The sequence below is a fragment of the Phacochoerus africanus genome, chromosome 9, assembly GCF_016906955.1.
Source record: "Phacochoerus africanus isolate WHEZ1 chromosome 9, ROS_Pafr_v1, whole genome shotgun sequence".
NCBI classification, from domain to species: domain Eukaryota; kingdom Metazoa; phylum Chordata; class Mammalia; order Artiodactyla; family Suidae; genus Phacochoerus; species Phacochoerus africanus.
Window position 1 is genome coordinate 21016391 of NC_062552.1, and position 15639 is coordinate 21032029.

Below are 15639 nucleotides of genomic sequence, written 5' to 3' on the forward strand. Positions count from 1 at the left end.
GACCCTGACCCTGATGTCAGAGCATGAAAGGGTATTATTAGGAAGCATTTTCTGAGGCACTTTGATTCCTTAGCAGCAAAATGAAAACACAGAAGTTGGTCAAGCGAGGAGTGGATAAAAGGATTCTAGTGAACATAATAACATTTGCAAAGATGTTAAAAGAATATTGTGTATAGTAGATGTTCCATAAAGTATTTGTTGAATCAAAAAATATTTAGGAGTTCCTACTGTGGTGCAGGGGGTTAAGGATCTGGTGTTGTCCCAGCTGTGGCTGGGATTCAGTCCCTGGCCTGGGAATCTCCATATGCCCCCCGCCCCCCACCCTGGCAAAGCAAAATAGAAAAAAAGTAAATGCATAACAAAGTAAATTATACCAGACTGTTTACAGTAATAAGACACTTCTCACGAGTTTCTGCTGTGGCTCACTGGTGCGGGTCGCAGATGCGGCTCCATCTGGTGTTGCTGTGACTGTGGCAAAGGCTGGCAGCTGCAGCTCCAATTCGGCCATACCTTGGGAACTTCCATATATCTGCAGGCGTGGCCTCCCCAAAAAGCAAATAATAATATTTCTCATTAAGTGCTTATCATTTGCCAAACTCTCTTCTGCTCAGGGATTTATGTGCATCATTTTATTTACATGACCCTATGAGTTGAATATTACTATCCCCATTTTTATTTTTAGTGAAACCGAAGGAAACAGAAATTAAACAATTTGCCCCGAAGTCATACAGTGAGGGTAAAATCTAGATTAAGACTCTTTTAAACGTCTCTGGCTCACTCTTGTGAGCCATTTGGCATTTACATTCCTACCTGTAAATTCGCAAATTAAAATCCTGGCTTATTAGGACTTTGAGAATGTGGGTGTCTGATATGAAGCAGCCTGAGTAATCCAGAGTTTCCAATCATCAAATTTCTGACGGTCAACCCTGAGGCATTGGTCCTGGAAGAGTTGGAAAGGAGAAGGAGGAACATTTATTTTCTGCATCTGCCCGTGTGCCCTCTTCATTCTGTTCTCAACAGCGGTCACAGGGCTCCTGGTAAAATGTACGTCATTTATCTCCAAAACCCCGCAAGGGCTTCAATCCAGGGTCATAAAAATGACCTACAAACGTGGTACTGGAACTCCCCGCGGACGTGGCCAGACCTGCACCCTGACGCCACTCCTCTGCGGCCGCCGGGCGTGCGGACGCCCTTCGGGCCCCCGAGGTCGCTCTGCTGGGTGTCGCCTCGCGCCCGCACGGCTGGAATGTGTCCTGATTCCCCAGCGGGAGGGGGAGGACCGGCCGTGAAGTTCCTTCCTGGTGTAGCTCCTCAGACCCTTCGCAGACCTTGCTCGGGCCTCCGGTTCCAGGCGCCCACGCCAAGTCCCCTTGTGATGTCCCAGCCCAAGGCATTGCCAGCACAGGGAGGTCGCCGGGGATGCGGGGCTTCTTAACCTTTTAGGTGCCTGCGATCCCAATGGCCTAGTGATGAAGCCTATGGAGGCCTTCTCAAATTCTATAAAGAGCAATTAAAAAAAATGCATAGCATAAAGAATTCTCTGTGGTCCAGCGGTTAGGGATCTGGCATTGTCACCGCTGTGGCTCTGGTCCGGTCCCTGGCCCTGAAACTTCTGCGGCTGAAAATAAACCAACCCCCCCAAATAAAAAATAATAAAAAATAATAAAAAAATAACCCCCCCAACATAAGACAAACTGCAGGATAACAAAGGAAACCAGTGATCATCCAAAGACAAAATAATTGTCGACATAGTAATATGTGCCAACATAGTAATATTGTGGACATAGTAACATGGTTAACTATGTTAACCACGTGTTCACTAGTACATTAAACATTGAGACCCATCTTACAACTGCGGTAACTTCTAAATAAAGTATGAAATATTTGCAACGGTACTTCACTTGTAGAGTATGGGATATGAACATGTCAGTTTTCTCTTAGTGACAAAGCCACAGGTACTTCTGACTGTAATTTGTTGCCTGCATTCATAGATGAAGGATATGCTAAATTTCAATTAGCGGTTAAAGATTTTGAAGCTGAAAACATTTTTGTCCTACCCGAGTTCACCTGTCCCCAAGTTAAGAAATCCACTGAAAGTGCTCACCACAGTGGCACATTGAAAATCCCTTCCTACATGTAGCTATTAGTAACTTTACTATTACTTTCCTTGCACCTGTTCAAATTTCTTTTGGGTGACCATGAGGAAGTTGATCACATGAAATCTTGAGGGAGCACAAAGATAAATCAAGGGTTCGACCCATTAATTCATTTATTTTTATTGAGGTATAACTGACAAATTATTTTAGTCTCAGATGTACAACATAATGATTTGATATTTGTATACATTGTGAAATGTCTAGTTAACATCCATCACCTTCCATAGTTACAAAAAATTCTTTCTAATGACGTCTTTTAAGATTTACTTTCTTAGCACCTTTCGAATATATTATACAGTATTATTAATGACATTAATTTTAGTTAACGTATATTACTAAATATATGACATATTATATATATATATATTCAGTCATTTAGATATGAGTGCTAAAAGAGTGTGCTCTGCAAACTCCAGCCATGGTGCGGAGGAAGGGAAAACTTGAATTTGAGGATTATAGGGAGTGGGGTTGGCAAGGTGAAGAGAAAAGGAAGATGACATGCTTTTAAGGATGAATTCCTTGATTTATCCAGCAAAAGATTTTAGAGCTTCCATCATGTGGCCAGGCTACAAGGCAGGCGCAAGGGCTTTTGCCCTCGCTGGAGAGCAGTGGCATTCAGCTCCCAGAGAGAGAAAAAGCTCTCCAATTTGAGGGAGGAGTAGAAACAAGCCAAAGTGAAACACTCCAAAATTTGACTCCATCATTTCTGAACCATCCATCCTTGCAAGGAAAGACTCAAAGCCTGCTTTGCACAAAGGATTTAGCTCCAGGCATGACCTTGGAGGAGAAGAACTAGAAAGTGCCCTTATCTTTCCGCAGCCCTGCAGCCACAAGGTCAGTTAAAGTTAGATGAATCATAAGAACAAAGAAGCAGGTTGAGAGGAGAAATGCATCAGAAGCCAAGCGGTTCAGAAAGGGTCTTTCTCTTGCAAAAGATTTCAGACTTTTTCCTGTCTATCTTGAAAGTTTTAGCTCTGGGGAAAAGCCTGAACAGATTGGCATTTTACAAAAACCTCTGTGTCGGTTGACCCTTGTATGGCTGAATTTGAAGGAGGATATTGAAAGTGGAGTTTTCCTGCTTTATTCGGATCTCAAAAAGGGGCTTTCAAAAAGTTGGAGCAGAACACATGTCTTCTTTGCTTAAAAAAAGAAAAATAAGTATAAGACAATTGCCATAGTCTTCACAAAAGATGGCAAGAACCTGAATTTGGGCAGTCGGCTGGGAGCAGAAACAAAGATTTTCACAGAATTCCCTGCACGCTCCCTCTTAAATATTTAAAAAGGTAGTATTTAAAATATAATCTTTTAAATACTTAACCTGCTAGCTCAGCAGGTTAAGGATCCCGCGTTGTCACTGCTGGTGCTCAGGTTACTGCTGTGGCGCAGGTTTAATCCCTGTCCCTGGATGCCTCTGGTGTGGCCAAAAAATAAACAAATAAATACAAAAATAGCAGATAGACTTGGTGATGGATTGGATATGGAAGAGTAGGGTGAGTGAAGGAAAGAATTCAGAGAAGGGACTCCAATTCCTAGCTTTGGCATTTATGTGGATGCTTGTATAACGAAACCAAGGTAAAGAATACAGGAGAAGAAAGAGGACAGAGGAGAAGCTGATGAATATTAAGAAACATGAAAGACCTCAAATCTTACCCAACTTGCGAGCTAAACTTAAGTTAGCCTGCCACATAGTTTCAGGGATGCTGGTACAATTCATAAGACTCCAGGGTCAGAGATGGTGGGCAGGTTTATTATTCCAGCAATGGCAATAACCAGATTATCTGCATTTTTCTCTGATTCCTCAACTCCAGTTTCCTGAGGGCAACACGTGACATATACATTCAGTGGATTGTATTTCAGGACAGAAACCCTAAAGACCTGGGGATTCCAATTTTTTTTTATAATGAGCAGGGAGCATGCCTGTTTGTTGCTCTAGAGAGAAATATTATCTCTGTCTTCCAACAGTGTTTGCTATATAAACATCCTTGAAAAGATAACCCAGAACAAAGGGCCGTCAGCATCTCACTAGCAATACAGGCAGAAATGTGAGAGATTCATGAAGGATTATCTCCTCACAGTGAGTTGTTTTCACTATTTGAGGGTTTTTTGTTTGTTGTTTTTTAACAAAGTCTTCAGGGAGTAGATGAATTGGATAGAGGCCACATGAAATTTCAAAAGTAAAGAACATCTACATTTATTACTTGTGTGCTTTTTCTCTCTGCTTTATATTTTAATAAACGGTAGAAAAGAAGTGTGATTGATAGTGTAGCTGGGGAATCTGAAGGTTTATCTAAAGTCACCACCCAGTCTCCCTAAAAAACAGGTGAGTGACCCATGGAAACTTTTAGTAGTTTTTTCCTCTATGCACCAGACTCAAGGTACCTGGGTGTCTTTGAATGGTGGATGCTAGGTTTTTACTGGGAAAGCAAATGATTATAAATAGTTGAGTTTTTTTTTTAATTTGTTTTTAAATTGAGGAGTAGTTGATTTACAATATTATGTAAATTGCAGGTGTACTCACACTGATTCACAATTTTTTAAGGATTATACTCCATTTATAGTTATGGTAAAAAATTGACTATATTCCCTGTGCTGTACAATATATCCTTGTCTATTTTATATAGGAGTTTGCACCTCTTGATCCTCTACCAGGAACTAGCTGATTTTAAGAGTTTGAAGATATCTGGGCTAATGGGGACAGGTTTGGAGGTTGGTAGAATAGTGTGGAATGGAGATATGATTTGTTTGTTAATCCAGTGCCATCTTATAGCTATCTAATATATAATTTCCTTGCCTCCTGGAACTGGATTAGCATTCTTGGCAAATCTGTCAATCAACCAACTGCATCCAGGTAGACCCTTGTTGTTGGAGCACAGACAACAATCGGCTCAGGAGGGCTGGCATTTCAGCCCACTAAGATCCAAACTGCAAAGTATAAAATTTCAAGTGGTTGTCTCCTTTCTGTCTCAAACTTCCCCCAAAGGCTGTGAGTCGAGAGGAAATCTTTGGACTCTCATATAACTATACATATTGGTGTATCGATAAGTCCTTCATTCTCTGAGACCATGTTAGGATCATTTTGAAATTTTCGATTTTGTGACCACCCTCCTCCTCCCCCCTGCTTATTTTTAAAAGGTTGAGAGACACAGTTGCCCTGTTGTTTTTAATTAAAGTTAGTGGAAGTTTCCTTTTTTATTGAAAAAGCTCTTCGCATTGTAAAAACAAAACTGTGGGGTCAGAACCCAAGTGGGCTTCTTTACAGACAGGAAAAGCTTTCATCTATAGTTGTGTGGCCGCATCAAAATTATTAAGTGGCAAGCCCTTAAAGAAGAGATTTCTCGTGTGACTCTAATAGCAGTAATAATGATAATCACAGTAGGTTACTTCTTTAGCAGTACTTTTCTCAGGGCAAAATGCTGCTTTTTCTCTGATGATTGACATTAAGACTCTCACACTCAGAGGCTGATCTGCTGCCTACTGTGCCAACTAGGCAACTGACAGGAAGTGTTCTTTTTTTTTTTTCTAGAAGTTTTTTAACTTATTTGAAGATTTTTAATAGCAAGCTAAAGTCTTATTTGTTATCCTCTGGATCCATTAGGGTGAAATTTCTGCCTTGGAGAATTACCAAATGAAGTCTCAATGGAGGGCTGCCAAATTCTGTTTCTTTAGTGGTTCCCAGGAGGTGGTGCTAGTGTCCCTGTGCTCAGATGATTTGAGGCTTTGGGTCCTCTAGAACAGGGGACTCTGATTTAGAGGAAGCAGAGCAGGCAGGTTACTCAGCAAGTGATAGGGAAGAATAAATGACTTCAATCTTCATATTTTATTGCTTTTCTATAAGTTAATCACTAAAGGAATGTTGCCTATGAGGGTAATTATACATAAAGGCCCATCCCTGGGAACCCTGTCTCCCCTGTTAATGAGCATTAAGCCAAACTACTTTGTTTAGCTCACAGGAGACCTTCCCACCAGGCCCACCTATGAATGGCTGAATGAAGGAAGAAATTTACACATCCTGGAACCCTGACTTTACTCCTTCCCCTTTTAGTATAAAAGGAACCCTTATTCTAACTCAGAGATGTCTTGGGGGGGGTCACACTAGTCTACCATCTTTATGGTCTGCTGGTTTTCTGAATGAAGTTGCTATTCCTTGCCCCAACAACTTGGCTCCTGATTAATTGGCCCATCATTGTGTAAGCAGTACAAGCCTTGACTCTGTAACAAGCGCAGTACACATTGCCCTGCACTATATGTTACATCTCATCTTTATGATCACCCTACACCCCACTGTTTCCCAATGAGGGAGATATAAAATAAAGTTAATAGTAGGTATCAATCACCCAGCATTTTTAAGAATATCATGGAATCTGAAATAGTATGCAATGCCTATGGTAAGCGGTTATTCAGGCAACTTTTGTTCCTATTACGGGTGTGTGTGTGTCCAGGTGTAAACTAAACCACAAACTGGTCACGGCCATAAAGAGTTTAGAAAGCACTGCCCCTAAGCCATGAATTCTGGGTGTGCTACCAGCTCCTCTGTACAGTTTACCTGGGCATCCCTAGAGCTGACTTCAGAGAGGAGCACACCAATGTAGGGAAGAAGTTCTGCATTTTGCTTGCTTTTCTAGAAAGAGTTTGATCTTCGATAACTTGTGACCATTGTTACCCGAGCCCTAGATGAAATGTTTTGTGTGCTACGGCTTCCCATCACAAAACTAAAAGGGGCCCTTGTATTTTCCGACGAAGTCCTAAATTATGATTATTTATGCTGTGCTCAGGAGTCTTTCTTATTTTATAGGGAAATTAGTTTGTTTCCTTTCTGTTAATGATTTTTTTCTGCATTTAAAAAAAAAAAAGTAAACGCCCGAACAGGGACTTGAACCCTGGACCCTCAGATTAAAAGTCTGATGCTCTACCGACTGAGCTATCCGGGCTCGCTTGCAAAAAGTGCTTAAAATATCAACTATAGTCAATTTACCTATACATTTAAAAACGATTTTCTATGTTTTCCCTGTAATTCCGGTTTGGAGCCGGTTATTCAGGAAAGCTTAGCATAGAAACTCAACCACAATAAAAGTCTTCTTTAAGACCTAGATATAACCATATTACATTAACTATACTGTCCCCCTAAATCCTATCTTTCTCTATGTAATGTAGATGTACGCTCTATGTATAAACACCATATCCCTAGTATATAAAGATATATGCAAAATACTACAGAATGTTGGCTTTCAGTTCCTAGGCTTCCTGGAGAAATATGTCAAATATTCTACATCTAGGCCCAAACAAAACACTTTCAAAAGGAAGCCAATCCAATGCTGAAGGTTCTAAGGAATAACTGCATCACCATTTCGGCCGCACTTTGGATACCCTAATATCGAGGGACCGAGGGAGCGATTTGATTTCGTGCTGGACTCAGCTGTCTTTGGAGAAGGAAAAAAAGAAAAAAGAAAAAAGGAAAGAAAGAAGCTTTTAAAGGAAAGCCCCATTCTCTTTTTTCTCGTCAGAGTTCCGGGTAGTTACTTCCATCCTTCGGTCTCTAAGTTAAGTGCTGTCAAGGATCCAATGACTGGAAGGCTTTCTCCACTCGGAATACCATTGAATGTTGCCCCATTTTGCTGAATAAATAAAGGAAGTTTTATTTTAAGCAATCAAAAATCTTAGGGGTGGGGGTGGAGGGGTGGGGGTGGAAATCGGCGTCAAAGAGTTGGGGAGAGCTACAAGACGGTGTGGCGCAGGACGGGGATGTAGCTCAGTGGTAGAGCGCATGCTTCGCATGTATGAGGCCCCGGGTTCGATCCCCGGCATCTCCAGGTTCTTTTACCTAAAGTATGAGGAAAGTGTAAAAACACAGTACGCATGCTTCGTATCCTTCTGTAAAGGAATTTTCTACAAAACATAGTACGCATGCTTTGTATCTTTCGGTAAAGAAATTTTCTGTAGTTCTCTTTTAGCCACTACGTATAGAACTGTATATAGAGAGAAACAGGATAACTTTGAGGTATTTGGGGATGTCCTTACCTGAAATGAGTGTAATTAAAAACACACCCAGCGAACAGACGGCGGAAGAGGAGCACTCTAGAAATTTGCCTAGGACCCATTCAATGTTTGGAGCTGAGGTGTCTGGCCTGAAAACACAGAAAGGGGAGGAGGGGTTATTGCTGCTGAGTCATGGTACTGAAAAGTAGGACAAATGGAATAAGAACGAAGCCTTGCACGGTGTAGGTGACTCTAGCTGCTCAAGTGTACCATACTACTATTTATTTTTTAAATTTTTTTATTTTTTTAAACCATACTACATCTAGTAACGAGTAAATAGGAAAATATTATTCTCCTTAAAGCTTTCAAATAGCTTTTTGGTTATCTGGCCGGTTAGCTCAGTTGGTTAGAGCGTGGTGCTAATAACGCCAAGGTCGCGGGTTCGATCCCCGTACGGGCCAGACGCTGCACTTTTTGTAAATAAATCCTTGTTGTATCACTTATCTATTTATCTATTTAAGTATCAAATACTTTTTCAGCGAGAATAAATTGCCGTAGGACTGCCCCATAAAACGTCGTGGTATAACTCTACAAGGAGTATTTTGCCATAAGTCCACACCACCGTAAGGAATCCAGAGCACCCGTATTTGAGCAAGTCAGAGTGCTCAAAAATGGCCCTGGAGAAGCAGAAAAGCAGCTCGGCACTTAGGAGTTACTAATTCGGTAGAAGGAAAACCTGTCACCAAATTTGTTTAGTGGCCAAACACTGCCCTCGAAACGGTCTGAATATATACTGAGATGCTCCGACAAATGTGAGAAGGTAGAGCTCCTTGTTATCATTAGCTCTGATTGTTGAGGATTCCTATTTGGGTAGATCCTCCCTCAAATGAAGGGAGGAATACTCTTGGGAAAAGAGTATTCTTGTTACTTGGATTTTTCAGGTAAGAAAGGACCAAGCTCTTTCCCAGAATCTGCTTTGCCTTCTGTCACCAACCAGTTGGTGCAGGTTGACCAAGACCAGCAACCCGTTTGGTTCATTCCTTGATGTCACGCTTCTTGAGGTGGTCTCATTTTCCACCAAAACCAACTTTCAGAACCCTCATTATGTATACACCTGTTCCTTGTACAACGAGTTTTCCTTACTTATTCATGACTTCAGCGCTTTATATTCCATTGAGTGAATGTTCACTATTTTCCCTGGAAAATACTGAGATCAAGCCAAGATGAAGTAGGGAGCTTGTCAAAAAGGCAGCTTATTGGGCTTCTCCTCCAGGGACTTTGACTCAGTAGATTTGAGAAAGACTATGTGTTATTGTATTTTTAATAAATGCAACGTTTGTTTCTTACATAGGATGGGTCTTTTTTGAGAAACAAGGCTTTATACAACCCAGACTTCGTTGGTTTCTGGGAAAATCCAGGAAGTTCTAAGACAAGTAGATCTGGTTTTAAAAATATGAAAGGAAGGATGGAGGGAGAGAGAAACGGAAAGAAAGAGATAGTTTATAGCTATATATCTGCAAATGAAAACAAAGCAGAAAAGCCAGAAATTCAATAAATATTTAATATATATAGAAAACGTTTTTTATCGGCTGGCTCGTTGGTCTAGGGGTATGATTCTCGCTTAGGGTGCGAGAGGTCCCGGGTTCAAATCCCGGACGAGCCCAGCTTTTTACGAGTGACTTTTAAACTCTCATGACAGAAACTGTACTTTTGCCGTTAAATTAAAGTGCTATATTTTCGGGTAAAAATATGTAGAATGTATATGCATTTGATTCCAATAAATGACATCTTCTAATTAAGAGAGACTAGTACTTTAAGTTCTGGCTCTTACTCGGTTTTCCGTCAGCTCTGTATTGATCTTTGCAAAGGCAAACGTTTCTGGTTATTCTAGAAGCTCTGATTTCGCTATTGTGAACATATGAAATGTATAGGAAGATGGTGGTCACTTCTCAATTTAATGTCATGCATGCTTCATTCATCACATCAAATAAAGAGGTTCAAATGGAAAATCCAAATATTGAACTACAGAATTGAAGTGCTGGAAACCTTTGTACAAGTTATTTTGGCTTTCCTGGTTGCCTAGTGCCCCATCATTCAGGAATATGGGCTCTACTTCTTGAGAAGCGGTATTTTTTCCTCTCTTCCTGGAGCGTACTGTTGGTACACTCTTTAATCAGATAATTATTTAGTATCTATTATAAGCAATGAACTTTTTAGTCTGTGGTAAACAAAATACACAAAAATCACTGGATCCTATACTCCAGTGATTGTCAAATATTTTATATAAAAATACAGTCTCAACACCCCTTCCTACCTCCCTTTTCTGCGTGTGTAAACCTTGACTGTGGAGAGGGACAACAAATGAACAAGCCTAAAGGGCCTGAAAAGGAGGGAGAAAACCGCAGAGAATTTCTTCAGGACCACATCCACTATGCGCCAAGAAGGACAGAGTGGACAAATGATAGAAACAGGAGAGGAATGTCAGTGGATTAGGAGACGGTCCAGTGCAGTGTTTGGGTTCGAGGATCTGCGCCCTTTGGGACTGTACTTGGAGCCACATTGGCAACCAGGTCTGGTGCTCTTGGAGTGCCAGAGTTGGGGTCGCTCTTAAAGAGTTCAGAGGTGCCCCCTACTCTTGGATCCTGAAAACAGTCTGTGGTCTATCAATACATATTGGTGAGAATGAGGGAAAGAAGATAGAATGCATACTAATAATTTCAAATGATTCTTACATTCTTTGTTTTTCATGTCATCTTACTTATACGACAAGAAAACAGTCAAAATCTAGAATCCTATAATCAATGTCGGGCCTGGAAGTCCATCATCTCTTAATTAATAGGAAAACAAAAGGGAGTGTTTTCATCTGCCCGGCTAGCTCAGTCGGTAGAGCATGAGACTCTTAATCTCAGGGTCGTGGGTTCGAGCCCCACGTTGGGCGGCTTCTTTTGAGGCAATTTTAATTAAGACAAAATTTCATTAAATTTCTGTACCTTCATAATCTTCAGACGAGGTTCCCTCGCCACTGCCAAGCCAGAGAAACTTTTGACTCCCACACTCTTAGCTAATGAATTTCGGAATCCTCATGACCAGCTATGGTTTACTGGTTCTATTGAACTATTCCGGCCAGCTCTATGACTCTTGAGGATTCATCATTGCCCCCTGGTGAGAACGCCTTTTCCTGGCCCATTAGAGCTCTTGTTTTAATACTAGAGATACCTCTGGTAGGACATGGCTTCTGTACTTTCAAGTTCCTGGGATGATTCTGAAGCACCATCCCCACCAAAAAATATTTACATCAACCGTAATTTTTTAAAAAAATTTAAAAAGATTTACGATGTAAGGATGTTGGAAAAGTTGAAGGTGGAAGAAAAAAATCCAAACAAAGGGAGCCATTTGATGGACAGAGGCTGAGAGGCGACAAAGTCCATGGAGAGTTTTGAGAATGGTGATTCCACTTTCCGACCCAAGCAAGTGTCCTTATGTAATAATGGGAGCGAAACTGTCTCTTACCACTATCTGAGACACTCTTTCAGCTTCTGATTACTCTCACCTAAACAGCACAATGGACCTCTTTATTAGACAATGCTGTTTCCAACCTTTCTCCCTTTCCTTTGGCAAGTAAAAGATCCAACCAACCCACAACAGGTTGCAAAGGCCTACAAGACAAAATCTAAAGATTTAAGCTTGGTTTTTAAAATCCAAATTGCATTATTGCCATTCTGTCTTGAATGGGAGTGTGAAGGATAGTCAGAAATAATTTTATTTTTTATTTTAAAAAATTATTTTTTTGAAGTACAGATGATTTACAATATTGTGTTAAGTTCTCCTGTACAGCAAAGTGAATCAATGATATATAATGTGTATGTGTATATGTATGTATGTATGATATATACACACACAAACACATTCTTTTTCATATTCTCTTCCATTATGGTTCATCACAGGATATTGGATATAGTTCCCTGTGCTGTACAGTAGGACCTTATTGTTTATCCATTCTATATACAACAGTTTGCATCTGCTAATCCCAAACTCTCAATCCATTCCTTCCAACGTCTCTTTTTTGGCTGTGCCAGCAGCATGTGGAATTCCAGGAGCAGGGGTCAAACTAGAGCCACAGCAGTGAAAATGCCAAGGCCTTAACTGCTAGGCCAACAGGGAACATCAAAAATAACTTTAATGTCAGAAAGCCAGCTTTATAAATTTATACTAAGAAACTAAACTGTTTAGTGATCCATTGCGTTTTCCTCTGAAATTTGGGACAGCAAAATTCATATGAAGGATTACCTAGTGTATAGTCAGAACAGGAGATGTTAGATGTTAGCAATACTCACCGTTACTTTGAAAACTCGATAATGCTGTCCACACCCACTGAGACCAACAGCCCTGGAACCATCGATATCGTACTGAAAGAATGCCTACTTCCGAACACGCTGGAGACGCGACAAATTACCACTCTCCATGGTCCCCCATCTAAACTTTCTTTTTTTCTTTACCCAGGAACCTAAACGTTGTTATTAATATATCCCTGGCTCCATGTGACGTTATATTCAGTTCTAAAACTACTCTATATTTAACCTATATGGATCAATAGTACCTATGTTTGGGAACACAGAATCATGTCTCCACACTATTTTGGACAACTGAATGAAAGGTAATGTAGCCAAGAGGACTGGAGAGAACACAAGCGACCTTATCCAAGGTTTTATCCACATTGTCATTTACCAAATTCCTCTGCAACTCAAATTCCCCTAACAGTTCTCAACATCGTATCTTTTCTCCAGAAGAAAAGCCATCTGGTTCCCTTCATTGCATGCAAGCTGTGTTCAGCATCAACAGGTGAAGCTATCAAATGGACACATCTGAGTCAGAAGGGACTGTGACTTTTTTTCAGTAGCAATAAAATCTTGAAGTTACTTCTCTGATATTAACTCCTACACAACATTGTAAATCAACCATAGTGCATATAAAATAACTAAGTTTTTTCTAAAATGAGGATAAATGTACATAGATATGGAGAGATTTAAAATACGCATCTCTAGGAGTTCCTGCTGCGGCCCAGTGGGCAGAGGCGCGAGTTAGATCCCAGGCCCAGTTCAGGCCTCTCAACAGCGCAGGTAACTGAAACAGCAAACACCCATGATCCCCCGACCTCGCTCAGAGATGGGGCGGTCCGCGGAGAGCCTCAAAAGCGTGATTCCTTCGATAGCTCAGTTGGTAGAGCGGAGGACTGTAGTGGAAACATCCAGTCATCCTTAGGTCGCTGGTTCGAATCCGGCTCGAAGGAATTCAGCTTTTTTCCGATCATTGGCCATCCCAACCCTTAAAAACGACTGTTATACACATCTTCGCTGTGTATTTATTTCAGACTTACGGTGCAGCGAATCTAGTTTTTAAAATTACCCTCCGTAACAATTATTAATACACACGATTAAAATCCAGCCCCATAGTTCATAAAGGGCCAGTGCGGCAGAGCAGCACTGAACCCTGACAAGGCAGATCAGAGGTGGGCCCACTAAACGGTAGATGCAGAGGCGAGTCTCCTCCACACCCTTTGGGATCGTAGATAGAGGGAGGGGCGGCTTTGAACGAGCTGCGGTGAACACCGAGGAGTAATTGGTGGGGCATGCACGCCCTCTGGTGGGCTTAGAATACTGAGTATCTCCAAAGTTTTTTCGTTTGTTTTTTGGGGTTTTTTCCCTTCTTAGATGCTTAACTTCTGGCAGCAGCCCACAGCCGCTGCAGGAGGGATGAAATTAATTCAAGGGCACTACTCCCCCTTCTCCGTTTAATTATGTTAAGGTGGTTCTCAGCTCTGGCTGAGAAAAGTGGGACTATTTTACAAAGCGTCTATACTTGAGCCACTTTGGTGGTGGGACCCAGACAATGGCAGTTGTAAGTGCTCCCAGGTGGTTTTAATGTGTTGTAAGGTTCGAGAACAGCTGCAGAAAAGAAAATGTTGAAGAAGAAGAAGAGGAAGAAGAGGAAAAAGAAGAGAGGTAGAGCTCTCTCTTAACAATATAAAATATTTGCTAATTTTGTTTCAGTCTCACTAAAATATGTTAACCATCCTTCTCCCCTGTCTGAAAAATGTGACCCCCAATAACTATGGAAGAATCCTCAACTATAATGATATTAAAATTAAAGTAAGGAAGAGTTGCCTGAGGATTTTGTGCCTGGCAACTTCTTGTATGTTCCTTCCCTTGCTTCAGAATTTTTACCCTTTAAGTAAATGATTCTCAATATTTGGTATGTATCAGAACCATCTGGAGAGTTAACGTAGGACACAGAAACCCAGGCTCCTAAAACGCATGGGAAACTACTGGGTTTTTTTTGTTGTTGTTGTTGTTTGTTTGTTTGTTTGTGGGGAGGAGTGTATTTGTTTTTGTTTTTGAACTGCAGGCAGAAGTTCCCAGACCCAAGCCACAGCAGCTACCCGAGCTGCTGCAGTGACAGTGCCAGATCCTTAACCCGCTGAGCCACACAGGAACTCCTGGAAACTATGGGTATTAAGGGCTGGGAAACTGGTCTACACTGGAAGCTCCATTACTCTTTGAAAGCGATATGAGGGCAAAAGAGTAAACAAGAAAAATGGCCCAATTTTCTTTTCAAAGACAGCATTTGGGCCTTGGATGCAAAGTTAAGTACATAGTCCTGAACTGAGCTTCCCACCAAGGCACCACAGATTCGAATCCGGATAGGTTCTCCACTGCAATTTCCCTCCAAAAATTTGGCCTTATTCTGCTCAATTCCAGTATCTTATTCTGCCCTTATTCCAGTATTGGTGCCTGTAGCTCCTCCACCTCCGTAGATACAACCAGGTGACTCCAGAAGAGGAAGAGTGAATGTATTCTTTGTCTCTACACGATCTCATTAAGAAGTGGAAATCGTTTATTCCAGTTATAAGAACTTGAGGTGGCCTTCAATAGGTCAGACATGTAAGAAATAGATTCTGAGAATAAAAAAGTAAACTTAATGCATAAATAATTGAAATGTAGTTTTGTAAATCCACCTGGCATAGACCAATATTCAAATCTTTAAAAAGCGAGAGAAATCCAGAAGAACCCAACACTGCCTATCCTATCATTGAAGACCAAGGAGCCCAGGGTTCGTGGATCTTGAAGGAGAGGTCATCAGCATTATGAATTGGGTCCTTGTTATTGGTTACATTCTAGCAAGACATCATAGGCCAAGAGGTTAAGCGGAGCATAAGACTGGAGAATGCGGGCATCGATCCCGCTACCTCTCGCATGCTAAGCGAGCGCTCTACCATTTGAGCTAATTCCCCACCTCCGTAAGCGACCCCCTCCTCCTTCCTAGCCTATTTTAATACCTGAAAGTTATTTCTAACTTGTGCCCCTTTCAGTTTGTAGCTGGCGTTAGCCAATAGGACAAAGTGCGGGTGATCAAACAGTCTCTGGGGTGCCACGTATAATCTGTTCTACGCTTCTGGATCCTGCCAGGAGACGACTGCAGAGTGGAAATGAACCAGGGTGTGGAGTCCATAGAA

At 41.3% G+C, this 15639-nt stretch overlaps 7 non-coding genes across 7 annotated transcripts; 5 read left to right on the plus strand and 2 right to left on the minus strand.

Moving 5' to 3' along the window:
* Positions 1-7011: 7011 nt before the first annotated feature.
* Positions 7012-7084, minus strand: TRNAK-UUU (transfer RNA lysine (anticodon UUU)). The gene has a single exon. It is a non-coding gene; the product is annotated as a tRNA-Lys (tRNA).
* An 807-nt stretch (positions 7085-7891) lies between these two features.
* TRNAA-CGC (transfer RNA alanine (anticodon CGC)) lies at positions 7892-7963 on the plus strand. The gene has a single exon. It is a non-coding gene; the product is annotated as a tRNA-Ala (tRNA).
* Positions 7964-8516: 553 nt separating this feature from the next.
* TRNAI-AAU (transfer RNA isoleucine (anticodon AAU)) lies at positions 8517-8590 on the plus strand. Its single transcript has one exon. It is a non-coding gene; the product is annotated as a tRNA-Ile (tRNA).
* A 1130-nt stretch (positions 8591-9720) lies between these two features.
* On the plus strand, positions 9721-9792 carry TRNAP-AGG (transfer RNA proline (anticodon AGG)). Its single transcript has one exon. It is a non-coding gene; the product is annotated as a tRNA-Pro (tRNA).
* Positions 9793-10994: 1202 nt separating this feature from the next.
* Positions 10995-11067, plus strand: TRNAK-CUU (transfer RNA lysine (anticodon CUU)). The gene has a single exon. It is a non-coding gene; the product is annotated as a tRNA-Lys (tRNA).
* A 2261-nt stretch (positions 11068-13328) lies between these two features.
* TRNAY-GUA (transfer RNA tyrosine (anticodon GUA)) lies at positions 13329-13416 on the plus strand. The gene is given in 2 exon segments: positions 13329-13365; positions 13381-13416. It is a non-coding gene; the product is annotated as a tRNA-Tyr (tRNA).
* A 1928-nt stretch (positions 13417-15344) lies between these two features.
* On the minus strand, positions 15345-15417 carry TRNAA-AGC (transfer RNA alanine (anticodon AGC)). The gene has a single exon. It is a non-coding gene; the product is annotated as a tRNA-Ala (tRNA).
* Between the last annotated feature and the right edge of the window lie 222 nt (positions 15418-15639).